This window comes from Staurois parvus, unplaced genomic scaffold (assembly GCF_062004578.1).
Source record: "Staurois parvus isolate SC_StPar_1 unplaced genomic scaffold, SC_StPar_1.0 ptg000209l, whole genome shotgun sequence".
NCBI lineage: Eukaryota > Metazoa > Chordata > Amphibia > Anura > Ranidae > Staurois > Staurois parvus.
The window spans coordinates 5,193,504-5,208,533 of record NW_028318005.1 but is presented as its reverse complement, the minus strand read 5'-3'; the positions used below and the strand labels follow the sequence as shown (position 1 = coordinate 5,208,533).

Below are 15,030 nucleotides of genomic sequence, written 5' to 3'. Positions count from 1 at the left end.
TTGCCCAAACTCAAAAAAGCCTATGAAAAAGGTACCAGGGGCATCTCATGGGGCCCCCTACTGACCCCGGGCCCTCGAGCGGTGCTTGAATTCCCAAATGGTCAGTCCGCCCCTGGTCTCATATTGAAAGTGAGAAGGTTATTAAAGTTATGAAAATTCTTGTACGACAGAATACAATGCATATATAATTTCTAAATTTTTTATGTATTTGTATTGTATTTTCGGACAAAAGCTGGTTAAACAAAAAATCATACTATATGGTATCGTACGACAAATTTTTGTGCTTGTCCCTTAGAGTAGTTTTGGACAATTGCTGTGCACCACAATGATCAGATTATCGTACGATCGCTTTGAAAGCGACATTTTTTGTAGGATTTCCTGATCGTGTGTATGGGGCTTTAGGGGAGTAGAAAGCAATAGAAGTTACATTCTAGTGTTAAGACACATACTTGAATAGAACAGAAGATCTTTTAGGAGCAGAGATGAGTAGATGTAAAGCTTAATAGACACCGGCCAAATGTCGAGAGGCATCGGCTGCGTCAACAGAAACCAACTAACATTCGGCCCGTATGTACAGCAGCCGGCCGAAGGGGCATAACCGGAAAAAGTCTGCCGATTGGCTCTCGATCAGTATTCTCAGCCAATAGCTGAGAGCGCTGATCAGAGTGTTCTGGCGGGATGGGATGTCCCATCTGTTGGAACACAATAGCACAGCAGGGGACATCACTGTGCCAACATGGTTAGTACAGCGGCTCCTCCTGAGCTAGAAGTGTGTACTAGGCGAAACACTGAGGGGTTGGTAAATCATGGGTTCAGTTAAAGTGCATTGGTACTTCGCCTGTAGGAAACAATGGATGTCGGCTTTTTTGTGTTGGGCCTGCTGGATTCATCCATGCATCTAAATGCCCTTGGAGTGAATGCGTCCTAAAAAAAATGGCCAACTCACAAAATAGTACACAATCCTGCTGGTTCATGGACTGACACAGGTGTTTCAGACACTTTGATTTCTGTGCAGAGCTCTACCAGATTTTGCAGTCTCCAGTTTTAGTAAATCTACTCCAATCAACTCCAATGTTTTATTGTAAGTCTTTGTTCACACTGATGCGGTGCGGATTTCACAGCGTTTTCAGTGCGAATTCCACACCGCATCACAAAATCGCATCCCGTTCACAGACAGATGCGGGTGTGTATGTTAAGTTAACGACACCCCCACATCGTTCCGCAAAACGCAGTGCGATGTGCAGAATCGGATCGCATAGGTGTGAATACCCATGCGATACAATTCTAGTGCGGAACAAAAAAAGGGTCCTGCACCTTTTTGGTGCGGGTGCAAATAGAGCAATACAATATTTGAATCCCATGGGATTTCCGCAGCCGCTGTAGTGTGAACCTAGGATCACAGCTTAATTGAACAAGCTGAAGTTAGAAGCTGATTGACTACCATGGACAACTGCATCAGATTAGATTGTAAGCGCACCAGTTTTAGTAAATCTCCCCCTTTGTTCTTAAGACTCCATTAAAAATGTATTCACATGTTTAACCCTAAATTCACACCTAAGCGTTTTCTGCAGTGTTTTGCAGAAACGCAGTACAGTCCATTCAACATTATTTCCTATGGTACATGTTCACACCTGTGCGTCTTTTGGAAAGGGTCAGGAACTTTTTTTTAACACAAAAAGTTGCGTTTGTTTCTTTAGACTTCAATGGAAACACTGCAGAAAAGCATGTATTGCATTTTAAATCTGCCTAGCAACAAGAAAAATTTAACCCCCCCCCCCCAAAAAAAAACCCAAAAAACACGGCAAAAACGCAAATGCAAAAAAACAAAAAAAAACAAAAAACAAAAATGCAGAACCGGCTCAAACGCAACCTGCATAGGTGTAAACCTAGTCTAAATGTAGGTTCACAAATTCAATGTTGCAGCTCCCACATTCAGAAAAGGTGATTGGACAAGGGGAGAATGTTACATTCATGCGCTCCCTACCTAAATGCCTTGAATCATTTGAAAATACATGCTTTCTGAATGGAGTAATCTGCTGTGATCGCTGTGCTCCAGCCACAACGGTCAGTTTCACCTCCAAAAAACTGTCAGAGGTTGTAGATAGGCTAGGTTCACACCCGTGTGGACGACCGCACCTGTTCTTGCAGCCCCAGCCACAACACAGAAAAAAAATGTGCGACTGCTCAGGAGATGTGTGGGGGTGTCATTAATCCCAATGGTACCCTCTACACTGGAAACTGCAGCATGGTGTCTGCACTGGGAACCACACTGCACTAGGAGCAGGGACCTTTCACATCAGCACATTCAAATGAATGGGCCATCTTGCACGTGCAAAACAGGGCTCACAGAGCCGCACAAAAATGTGAACCAAGCCTTAAGAAACATTTTTCAGAAAAGCAGCCACCTGTGGGGCACACATTAGAGGTACTAAGTAAAGCCAAGGTTTTTTGCTCACTCTTCAGCTGTAAAATGCCCTTCAGATGAGTTTGCATAGTAAGTCCAATCAGTAGGGTAGTGTGTTCTAGCAGCCAGGGCAGAAAATGAGCAAGAATTCATTTTTGATGGTGTCAGGTAAGTGATAGATTTCTGCAAGTGAGTCAATTGTGCGATACAAAGAACTTTGAATCAAGCATATCTCCAAATAAGCATTCTCAAAAAAAAAAAAATTAAAAAAAAAAAATCTCTTTAGACAGCGTGTTCCTGCGTTTGAAATGCAGGTCAGCAGATTCTAATTTACTTCAATGGTGCCATGTGGGGGATGCGGTTGGCCTGCTTTTTATGCCTTTGGATTCAGCACTTTCTATTGAGACGTGATTGCACTGCAGGCAAAACAGTGGAGTGTTGCGTTTTGCTGTGTTTCACATTTAAAATGTGCATTTTTGCATTTGAGCATTTCAAATAAAAAAAAAAAAAAAAAAAAAGTGTGATGCCAGCTTACATGAACCCTTTAATACATACGTAAAACAGTGGATTATTTCTCCTAAACTAAACATAACCTCTGTATTCATTTTCCATATTTATGATGGCATTAAAAGCCACCCCCCTCTTACCCCTATTCCCATCCTAAAACGTTAAGCGCGTTGGACCAAATTAGAATTTAATGAGCACTGCAGGGTTTAAATTGCTCATTTAGACTCGAGACGGTAAAAGTCTTCACTTACCCGACCTTCCACTCCCCCATGCTTCAGTTCTCAATTGTCCCTATATGTCCACACATTCAGTGCAGGACTATTGACCCTGCTATGAAGGCTATCAGAGGACGGGTCTAGCAGCACAGGATCGGGTAGGTAAATCTGCTTGTCCAGATCCCCAGACCAATGGTGGTCAACTTAAGAGCTAAAGTGAACCCTAAAATGTGGCCTCTGACATCAAAGGGCCGCATAATGTTCAATATATGTAATGCTTAATAGGACTGTCAGAAACTACAGACCCAATAAAAGAAAAGAAATGAGTCAAAGTGGATAGGCTACATTTTTGGCTGGAGATATGCTGCAGAAAATAGGTCAGGCACCAGGGACCTAAACACAAATCCTAGTAGTTAATACTTTTTGGTTTCCTGGAGTTCACAGTAAATATAATAAACTTTTTATTATAATTTTTTTTATAAAAGTTCTAACGCACAGTTTGGAAATGCAAAGCAGCATTTTTTCTCCCAGCTGAACAAGAACAGCACCTGTGACGTTGTTTGAGGGGGATTAAGCATGTACAATTGTACTGAACACAGACGACTAGAACAGGTATTGTTGCAAGATTAGGAACCATCAACTGCTCTCAAATTTACTGAAGCAGAGCAAAAGAGATAGCATTAAGCCTAAGGCTGGCCATAAACGGGCCGTTTATCAGCCGAATTGTCGGCCGATAAATGAAAAATCGGAGGTTGTTGCCATGGATGCTGCCACCAATGCTTACGAAAAACAGCCGTTTTTCGTGGATTTTCCAGCATGACCGTCAAAAAGAAACGAGAAGACCCGCGAAAAACGGCCGACGGCATTGCCCCACTAACGGTGTGAATATCGGCTGATTTTTCGTTCAGATGAAAATTCGGCCGATAAACGACCCGTCTATGGCCTGCATAAGCCTAAAGTTGACCATTTCATAACAGATATAGTCACTCCCAAAAATGCTCATATTACAATTACTGAATGTATTGTAGTTTGAAGCTCCAAATGCTAAAGCCATTGAAAATCCCATGGTTTTCAACTGTGCCTGTGAGCATCAAGCATTTTTTGGCTTAAAACAAGGCTTCAACTGGGACAACTGAAAAGCGTCTGAAGACATGTGTATGGAATGTTTCTCCCGTACCTAGCTTTCTGCTGGCCAGTCCCAAAAAAAAAACAAACAAAGGACCAAAGATGCTTTGATTGTGAATGGGGTCTAAAAAGCATCAAGAGCATTACTCAATGCCTTCCCGAGTGTCCTTCCTCTACCCTTTGAGAGCTACCCATTACCCTTAATCAAAGCACTGGATCCATAACATGCAGGGTCTTCCTCTGAACCTCTTTGGCCCCTGACAGAGAAAAAAAGATGCTTAAGTGAGGTTAGCACCATTCTTTGCTTTATTAAACTAGAAATAAAGGATACTGTGGCAAATCCTCCTTGGAGGAGTGAGACCATGACATCCATGTGGTCCTAGTTGGTCCTGAGACTTCTGGGTGGAACACTGGGTGTCATCCAACCTAGAAGACGGACAGCAACTGGTGATGAACAGGAATACTTGGGGGTATAGCTCTACTATACAGGCAAGTATTGCACCTAAGCTGACTTTTTTTTTGTATCTGTTTGGGGACCCTTTGTAATATATAAAAAAAAAGGATTGGGTTTTAAAGTCAACCTATACTTTGTCCATGCTGGGCAAACTAACAGGTTGGCTGTGCAGTATAGATAATGTAGGTAGGGCTTGCTTTCTGTAATTCTACTCTTATCTACTGCCAGACTTCCTGATATCACTGCTCAAAGGGAATCTGAACTGTCAAAGCAGCTGGCGACGAACTAGTTACCAGTATTCTCTGCAGGCGATTTTTTTTTTCCTGTTCCAGTCTTACCAGACCTTGTTCAGCACTGTCTATGTGTGGAGGTAGACAACTCGGTAGAGGCAGGGCTTTGTTTCTTAATGTCAATGCTGCCTCCCCGATAAACTGGTGTGGGGAAGATTCAAGAAGCAGTCACAGGTGGAAACATATCCACAAAAGAAGTAACAGAAGTAGGGAGATCCTTGAGCTGCATGTCCTCCAGGACAGCTCTTTCCAGCAAGTCATTAACAGAACAATAAAAAGCATAGTAGTGACATCACCAAATATCAATTCAAATCTAGTGAGAATAGCAGTCAGAGGCACAGTGCCTTAAATCCTACACTGCAGATGTACAGCTAGAAGGTTCAAGAGACAAAGTATTGCCATTTACCAGGAGGCTATATATATACATATATATATATATATATATATATATACACACATACACATACATACATATATATACATACATACATACATATATATACACACGCACGCGCGCACACACACACACACAAAAAAAAGAAAAAAACGGAAAAAAAAAAAAAAAAAAAAAGTGTTATTTCAGGGTACTGCTTAAAAAATTAAACTTTTTTTTTTTTTTTAATACACAATACTGCAAGTCTTCCCTTTTTGTGGGCAGGTCAAGTTTAAGTCATTGCTTCCTGCATTGCTGGTTTTGGACAGTGCAAAGTATTTAAGTTACAAACAACCAAGCATCCTCACAAGGGGAAGCTTACATATTTCTCTTAGTATAGATTTCCTTTAGGTTTAGGGTAGGCATTTCGAAAGCTTTGGGAGACTGTTGAATTGAGTAGGGCCAGAGAGACAACAAAGTAAGAAACTGAAAAAAAAAAAAGGTTTAAGGTTGGCATACACAGAAAGATGACAGACGTTTTGGAGAGAATGCCAGGTGGTGAAACATCCATGTTGATAAAGTGGTCAGCCCATCTGTTGTGCAGTGCAAGGCCTCAATTTGATTCCCACCAAGGGCATGATTTGCATTGTTCTCTATAGTCTGGCTCCTCCTGCAACCCCCAAAAGCATACAAAAAAAAACAAAAAAAAAAAAAAAAAAACACCCCACACTATATAGCAGCGTGGATAAAAAAAATATTTTTAGCAAATTATTTTAATAAAATGCTTTTGGAGTAAAAATATAGCTAAAGATAGTTTTGTATTTAAGATATATTAATAAATGTAGTTTATTCAGCATGAAATTGAGCTTAGTTATGTAGCATGAGGCTGTATATTCTGCAATACTGTATTTACATTTTTTGTAAACTCATTCAATGAACCCAAACTGAGATAACATGCACTGCATTGATGCAATCACACAATTTCACAGTAACCATGAGAAAACATAAAATAAAAGAATAAACCTAAAATCGGTTCTGATATCGCTGTTTTAGTAACCTGACAGCCTATTATTCTAAAAAGGAAACCTTCATTTGGTTTGCAAATACTAAAGATCCTAACTACCGGCAAGAATGAGTCGGAGTCCTTACATTTAAAGAGAACCTGTCATTTTAGAACCATCAAAAGGCAGCGCCCATTAGCGGCATCCACGTCCCTCACATTGTGTCACTGTCGCATCACCACCCATCCCATTAAAGTGAATAGGACGGTCAGCAAGTCAAGAGCGGGTCAGAGGAGGAGCCGCTGCAGGACAGAGATGACAGTTGCTCTTTAAATATTATTATTTAAAATCGAGCCTTTTGACTAGTGAGGACACCGACACCTTCAATTCTTGGCTGACCAGAGAACAGGGATGAGAGTCAATACAATAGCTGGCAGTTCAAATCACACAATCCTCACCAGTCGAAAGTTCCTAAAAAGACATCCGACTGACAGTACATAGAACATTCAGTGACAGATGTCCATAAAGAAATACATATTGCATGTAACAGTATTTGGAATTTTACGAGGTTTGTTCCGAGTAGAGACCTTCTATAAAAAACAGCCAAGCCCTACACTCAAGTAATACAGACTTCTGATGCAATACCATGCGGCTTCAACAATAGTAATACACGGCTCAAAAAAAATTAAAGGAACTCAATGAAAACACATCAGATCTCAATGGGGAAAATATCATGCTGGATATCTATACTGATATGGACTGGGCAATGTGTTAGGAGCGTAATGAGGCCCCATCGTTTGATGGAAATGACAACCTACAGAGGACTGAACTCAAAGACACCCCGAAAAATCAAAGGGAAAAAAGTATGCAGCAGGCTAGTCTATTATGCTGAAACTCAAAATGGTACTCAGTAGTTTGTATGGCCCCCACGTGCTTGTATGCATGCCTGGCAACATTGGGGCATGTTCCTAATGAGACGGATGGTGTCCTGGGGTATTTCCTCCCTAATCTGGACCAGGGCATCACTGAGCTCCTGGACAGTCTGGGGTGCAACCTGGCGGCGTCGGATGGACCAAAATGATATCCCAGCGTTTTCAGTGCGATTTCCGCACCGCATCACAATCGCACCCCGTTCATATGAACCGATTCAGGTGTGAATGTTAAGTTAACAACACCCTGACATCAGTCCGCAAAATGTGGTGGGATGTGCAGAATCGGCTTGCATAGGTGTGAATACCCATGCAATCTGATTCTAGTGTGGACCAAAAAAAAGGGACCTGCACGTTTTTGGTGCGGGTGCATTGTGAATAGAACCATACAAAATGTATGGCTCTAACTGTACCGCATACAAATCGCATGTGATTTGTACAGGAATGCGGTGTGGTTCCTGTGCAAATCAGATGCGATATACCACACCACTGTAGTGTGAACCTAGGCTTATAGTTCGAATTGTACAGTGTGTATACAGTTGCAAGAAAAAGTATGTGAACCCCTTGGGATTACGTGGAGTTTTGCATGAATTGGGCATAAAATGTGCTCTGAACGTCATCTAAGTCACAACAATAGAAGAACACAGTCTGCTGAACATAATACTACACAAACATTAGATGTTGCCATGGTTTAATTGCACATAACATGTAAACATTCACAGTGCAGGGAGGAAAAAGTATGTGAACCTTTGGACTTAATAACTGGTTGACCCTCCTTTGGCAGCAATAACCTCAACCAAATGTTTCCTGTAGTTGCAGATCAAACCTGCACAACAATCTGGAGTAATTTTGGACCACTCCTCTTCACAAAACTGTTTCAATGTAGCAATATTCTTGTGATGTCTGGTGTGAATCGCTCTCTTAAGGTCATGCCACAGCATTTCAATCGGGTTGAGGTCAGGACTCTCCAGAAGGTATATTCTGTGCTGTTGCAGCCATTGTTTTGTTGAATTACTTGTATGCTTTGGGTCATTGTCCTGTTGCATCACCCATCCTTTGCGGAGCTTCAGTTGGCAGACAGATGGTCGTACATTTTCCTGCAAAATGTCTTGATAAACTCTGGAATTCATTTTCCCATCAATGACAACAATCCGTCCAGGCCCTGAGGCAGCAAAGCAGCCCCAAACCATGATGCTCCCTCCGCCATGCTTTACAGTGGGGATGAGGTTTTGATGTTGGTGTGCTGTGCCTTTTTTTCTCCACACATAGTGTTGTGTGTTCTTCCCAAACAACTCAATCTTGGTTTCATCTGTCCACAGTATATTTTGCCAGTAGTGCTGTGGAACATCCAGGTGCTCTTTTGCAAACTTCAAACGTGCTGCAATCTTCTTTTTGGCCAGCAATGGCTTCCTCCGTGGTGTCCTCCCATGTACTCCATTCTTGTTTAATGTTTTGCTTATTGTAGATGTGTCAACAAAAATGTTAGCATGTGCCAGAGATTTCTGTAGGTCTTTAGCTGACACTCTGGGATTCTTCTTTACCTCATGCAGCATTCTGCGCTGTGCTCTTGCAGTCATTTTTACAGGACGACCACGCCTAGGGAGAGTAGCAACAGTGCTAAACTTTCTCCATTTGGAGACAGTCTGTCTTACCGTGGACACATGAACATCAAGGCTTTTGGAGATACTTTTGTAACCCTTTCCAGCTTCATGCAAGTCAACAATTCTTGATCGTAGGTCTTCTGAGAGCTCTTTTTTGCGATGCATGGTTCACATCAGACAGTGCTTCTTGAAACCAGTAAACCCAAAACAGGTGTGTGTTTTTTAAGGGCAGGACAGCTGTCAGCAACACATCCAATATCATCACACTGATTGGAGTCAAGGTTGGCTTACTCCTGGCTCCAATCAGCTCTGGGAGAAGTCATTAAGCTAGGGCCTCACATACTTTTTCCTCCCTGCACTGTGAATGTTTACATGTTATGTGCAATTAAACCATGGCAACATCTAATGTTTGTGTAGTATTATGTTCAGCAAACTGTGTTCTTCTATTGTTGTGACTTAGATGACGTTCAGAGCACATTTTATGCCCAATTCATGCAAAACTCCAGGTAATCCCAAGGGGTTCACATACTTTTTCTTGCAACTGTATATTGCCACACATTTTTGCATTTTGCTACAACCTCTATGGTGGTCAACTTAGGTTTCTTTCATGCTATAATATTGCACACTACATTAAAATCTTGATTTTTGATGGAGGACCAGGAGTGAAGAGTGGTATATGGCAATTATGCTGTATCGCAAAAACTACAATCAATAGGGAAAAGTGGTGCCATTTTGGGAATCAGCGGATCAAAACACATCTAGGAACAGGTCTAACATTCATGCCACCAAAATGTGTTTTGACTTGTGATCTATATCTCCACTAAACTACAGTGGGACAAAAAAGTATTTAGTCAGCCACCAATTGTGCAAGTTCTCCCACTTAAAAAGATGAGAGAGGCCTGTAATTGGCATCATAGGTAGACCTCAACTATGAGAGACAAAATGAGAAAAAAAATCCAGACAATCATATTGGCTGATTTGGAAAGAATTTATTTGCAAATTATGGTGGAAAATAAGTATTTGGTCACCAACAAACAAGCAAGATTTCTGGCTCTCACAGACCTGTACCTTCTTCTTTAAGAGGCTCCTCTGTCCTGCACTCATTACTTATATCAATGGCACCTGTTTGAACTTGTTATCAGTATAAAAGACACCTGTTCTCAACCTCAAACAGTCACACTCCAAACTCCACTATGGTGAAGACCAAAGAGTGGGAGAACTTGCACAATTGGTAGCTGACTAAATACTTTTTTGCCCCACTGTACATGAGCAGCTCAGATACTCCCCATACCCAGATTGCCAAGGAATAAAGCGGTCAATGCAAAAAAAGTATCACTTCATGTAGCCCATTATTTACAAAGTCATTGTAGGTTGTTGGTGGATGAAGACCATGTTATGGGGGACCTATAAAATTCACTCCACCACTATATTACACCAACAGCTCCGACATGCCCCACATCCCGATCAGTGAATAAAGCCGCCAATGCTGACTGCAGATTATGTCACACAACCCGCTATTTTTACTAACGATTGAAATTTATCCAGGAATGTTTATAGAAGATTGCAGTGATCATAACACTGAAATATGCAAACATTGAGTCATTGCCTGTGGTTACTTCTATCAACCTTTGTTAAACTGGGAACTTTATCAAAAAGTGTTTCTGAAGCTTAGGTTTGATAAAAGGTAAATTCTAAACAGACAAGAAGTATATCATGGGCAAGAAGAGAACTGTATAAAAGCCTATGACTGCTGTATGCAGCTGGGAATAAATGGCTCTTTAAGTGTACGCTGTATATGCACTATACACCAGGGTGGCCATCTTGCTGGTGGGGCATAATAGAAAGCTTTACATAGCTCTGGCCACTACAAAAGAAGAAATAAACTCATTTTTGTGACATATGATGAATAGAAATGTGAATACTTTCTGTTCTAAGTCTTTACCACGCTACACACGGTTTTGGTTGGAGGGCTTTTTGATCAATGTAGTTTCTTCTTACCATTATCTGTAGGATTATACTGTGCAACTTGCCTGGCATATATTCGAGTTGCCTCCCAGATGGTAGAATTAAAGGCTCCTTTCACATGGGTGGCCAGCAGGTGGTAACAGCAGGCAGTTGATCTGCATTTTTACCACCAACCCACAAGTAGACATTGTGCCACTTGGGTGGATACATATTGCCATGGCATGCCAAGTTTGACAGGCAGCAGCCAAACAATAGAATTTTGTTCAAAATGTTTGTCGTTTTAAGAATAGTTTGATTTTCTTATCATTAAATGGGGTCATTATTCAACCAAAGTGACAAGAAAAATCAAAAAGGAGCAGAATTAAATTTTTCTCAATGAAGTTAAGAGTAAAATGTGGTTTTACTTTAGGAAATTTGAAAATCAAAATAGGAAATAAAAGTTAAAGTACTTTCAAAACAACATTTTTCAAGTCAAACATACAGAGAATTTTTACACCAATGTTATGAACGTTCGTTAAAAAATTCTACTGGTGGCAATTCCACGGAAACATTCCTCTGGGTCGTAGACAGATGCAGAGGGTTTCAGGCAATTTGCTTTTTGAATGCATTCGTTTTTTTCTACTCTGTTGTTCCTATATAGTGTATACCCTATTCTAGTTATTTCCCAGTCATTGAGTCTCTGAACAAATGTCTCTGTAATAACAAAGTTATCCATATACATAAGATCTGTCATCTCACAAAGCTGGTTATGTAAAAATCACACCGCATTAGTAACCAGCACACAATATGAGGAATATCACTCCTTCCAGAGCACCTGCTACCCGTTTACAAGACTGGACCATCCACACTTTTACGACTCCAAAGTCGTGCAACTTTGTATGGGCATGACGACTTGGAAGGGACTTGTTTCTCTGCACAATCAGACCCATTGTTGCATGCAAAACAGTCAGTCATGACTTTCATGCTACTTTTGAGGGTTAACATTAAAGTCTATGGCCCTCAAGTTGCATACAAGGCAGCCCATCGCTTCTCGGCCTTTTGGCTAAGATCAAGTGTAGTATCTGTTCTTATCAGTGTCCAGTGGGGGTGCTACCGACCATTCTAGTTTACGGGGATGGTTGTTGTACAGTACCCTCACTGGTATGATGGGGGTCCGGAAGGCTAGTACCGGAGGGACAGAAACCAGGGAGCGCCATGATTCGTTCTGGGGCCTTGGGAGTAATTCCTCTGGGGAGACCGGAAAGACCCAGTTCCTCCTGGTTTGAGCAGGCTACCTTGGTCTGGCCTGGGGTCGGGGACGCAAAAAGTCCGCAAACTCAGTGCCCCCTGGGGAAGACGCTCTCAGGGGTGTCACTAGTAACACTTGGGTGTGGGACCCCACGGTGTGAAGATGACACATGGCCACTGTTTTTCACCTCTTTTTGCACAGCGCCCTAAGGACCAGGTCTTTTGGCTAAGTCCAGGGCAATTTTTGCTACAGGCCTCAGGGCCTGGTCTGTGCACTATTAGGCACGGTACCACTTTTTTATTTTATTCTATTTATTTAAACCACTCCCACGTTTTGTCACTTTTTGCTTTCTTATGTGTGTGTTTTTCACGGATGGAGGGTGTGGGTCCTCGGGCCTTACCTGAAGTCTAGGGGGAGGATGTGTGGCCATACGGTTCCTTCCTCCCCTGATCCCTAGGGGGTTTTCTCTTCGGGAGAACCCCCTTGCCTAGTACTGGATGTCCGGCTTCGGCTGGGCATAAGGAACGGTGGTCCACCAGGCCTTTTGGCCAGGAGGACCAAATGGGAACCTTGTCCCTGTCAGGAGCTTCGTGCCCCGGGGGTTCGGGTGAACGGTCCAACCCTTTCGGGGGTAGGACAAACACACCCCTAAGTGCACGTTTTTCGTGTGTGTGTTTCTGCACTTGCACTTTTTTGCGGACACTTACGGGTTTTTTCGTTACAGTTCCACGTTTGCGGACTTAAAAAAAAAACAAAAAAAAAAAACAAGGCAGCCCATAGTAGTGCATGAACTACTTTGAAGTCGCTGCAACTTAAAGTCACACGTATATGAACGGTTATTGGAAAACATGGAATGAGACTTGATTTCCAGTGAATCAAAGTGTTAATGGGGTTGAAGGCTTTTGAGTAACTGCTAGGAAAAGGAGCAGGATGAGCTAAGGTTCTGTGAGAGACTTGAACAAATTCAGTGTGTCTGCTGTGACCTTTAACCTCCCTAGCGGTCTGATTATGTCCATATTTCTGTGCTCAAAGCGGTACATTTTTTTGCATGGAAATATGTATTTTTTTTATTGTAGGCCTGTAATTTTTAGGAATAACTCACTGAAATCTGTCCGAACAAGAGTCTAGTAAACATCCCAGGTAGGATAAAACTTGAAACACGAAATCATAAATTATAATTTAATAAATAATTATAAAAAATAATAATAGAATAAATTTAATTCAATAATATAATCAAACCAAAAACACTGAAATTTGAAATATAGCGCCAAGTTCGCACATCGCTGAGCAAAGTCGCAAAAATAATTTTCAGTGTCTGATGACGAATTTCCCCACAAATCATTATCACTCAATTCTGCAAGTGGTTCTGATTTACTATCGCTGTTCTCTAGCTGGTCTAAAACCGCTTTTGACCTAAAGGGACACTTTTTGGACGCCATGGACGTTTCTCAGTTTCCAGGCAGAAAGAACAGTAAAAATGCAGGCAGGGCACAGGACAAAGCACTCGGGACAAAATGTATGTGAAATGCTTTGATACAGTAATGTTTTACTATGTGATTTTGGTGTATTTAGTGAATGTCACTTTTTGTGATTTTCAAATTTTCCACCGTTCTGTCCCCGTATGTCCCGACCTGGCAGACGACGAAACCCAGATGACAGATGCCGGCATCGGCCGGAGGACATTACAGGGGACACTGCAGGAGGGACATTGCGGGAGCGCAGGACAAGGTAAGTGAAGAACAGATGCCAGAACAGCACCGCATGGTAAGCCCAAGTGTAGCTCGGGGTTGCCGCTTTTGGTACTGAAACTTTACCCCAAGCTAATCAAACCAAAAACACTGAAATATGAAATATAGCGCCAAGTTCGCAAAATCGTTTTCAGTGTCTGATGATGAATTTCCCCACAAATCATTATCACTCAATTTGCAAGTGGTTCTGATTTACTATCGCTGTTCTCTAGCTGGTCTAAAACCGCTTTTGACCTAAAATGGACACTTTTTGGACACCATGGACATTTCTCAGTTTCCAGGCAGAAAGAACAGTAAAAATGCAGGCAGGGCACAGGACAAAGCTATCGGGACAAAATGTATGTGAAATGGTTTGATACAGTAATGTTTTACTATGCGATTGTGATTTTAGTGAATATCATTTTTTGTCATTTTCAAATTTCCCGCCGTTCTGTCCCCCGTACGTCCCGACGCTCGCTGGGGACGGCACCCAGATGACAGATGCCGGAATCCGCCGGATTCTATTGCCGGGGACACTGCAGGAGGGACATCGTGGGAGCGCAGGACAAGGTAAGTGATCGAAGGATCGCAGAGCAGTGCCGCATGGTAAGCCCGAGTGTAGCTCGGGGTTACCGCTTGTGGTACTGAAACTTTACCCCGAGCTACACTCAGGAATACCTCCAGGGAGGTTAAGATTGGACTGCTCCACAGTGCCTGCAGCTACAGAATCCGTGAGGGCTTGGTTTTGAAGCTCATAGGGGAAGAGTTACTGAAACTGGATCAGCCAGTATCTGAAGCAGCTGTGATAGCATCCAAAATGAGCCAACTTTTAAAAATGTAAAGCCCAACACCATGCAAAAAATAAAATTTCAGTATATACACCTTTTTGTAGCCTTTTTTGTAGCAGTGCACTCTCCAAGTTGCATTTTGCTCTATAGTGAATGTCAGTTTCCCGTCCTGGGGACCAGTCACTTCATACAGCTCAAAACTCTGAGGGCCAGTCTCAGTCTCCAATTGGTACATCGACTTCTGTACAACCAGCCTGCCCAAACATGGATTGATATTCTCCCAGTCCCTGCTGAACCAGCTGAATGTTGATCAATGTTTGGCCACCTTTACTTTGAAGAATCCCACACACTTCCCGCTAAGCAGCCTAGGGCTGCTCAGATGATTAGTGTTTATTAAGGGCTCCAGATCCAATGGTCACAATG

At 42.1% G+C, this 15,030-nt stretch overlaps 1 protein-coding gene and 1 pseudogene across 1 annotated transcript in view; one reads left to right on the top strand and one right to left on the bottom strand.

The window, feature by feature from the left end:
- VGLL4 (vestigial like family member 4) overlaps positions 1 to 15,030 on the bottom strand; it is a 162,580-nt gene that overhangs the window by 116,920 nt on the left and 30,630 nt on the right. The gene's annotated exons all lie outside the window — the stretch shown is intronic.
- LOC149461113 (U2 spliceosomal RNA) lies at positions 11,887 to 12,001 on the top strand (annotated as a pseudogene).